Here is a 357-nt window from a genome sequence, read left to right as displayed (position 1 = left end):
ATCACTTCCTCTCTCTGATTTAGCTGACAAGATTAGATTTGATTACACTTAAAAAAAATTAAGCAGCTATCCTTCATACTTAATATCTCAGTGACCTTCACTGAAGCCTTTCCTAGGCAAAGATTATTTTTTTTTTAATCCCAAAATCACACTGAGTAATTTCCTGAAGGGATATAACACCTGGCTATTATGTATGTAAATATATGTTGTCTAAAAATGCAAAATTTTAAAATCAGATTTAATTTTCTTCTAAATGAGAAGATGGAGAAAACATTAATGCTTGGGATACCTAAGCCAATAGTTTTCAGGATGTAATCAAAATTTTATACTTAATTGAAAACTTATCTGATAAATTGG

Source organism: Eurypyga helias, unplaced genomic scaffold, assembly GCF_000690775.1.
Source record: "Eurypyga helias isolate BGI_N326 unplaced genomic scaffold, ASM69077v1 scaffold37979, whole genome shotgun sequence".
Taxonomy (NCBI): Eukaryota; Metazoa; Chordata; class Aves; order Eurypygiformes; family Eurypygidae; genus Eurypyga; species Eurypyga helias.
The sequence above is the reverse complement of the archived record's forward strand: the minus strand, read 5'-3'. Positions refer to the sequence as shown.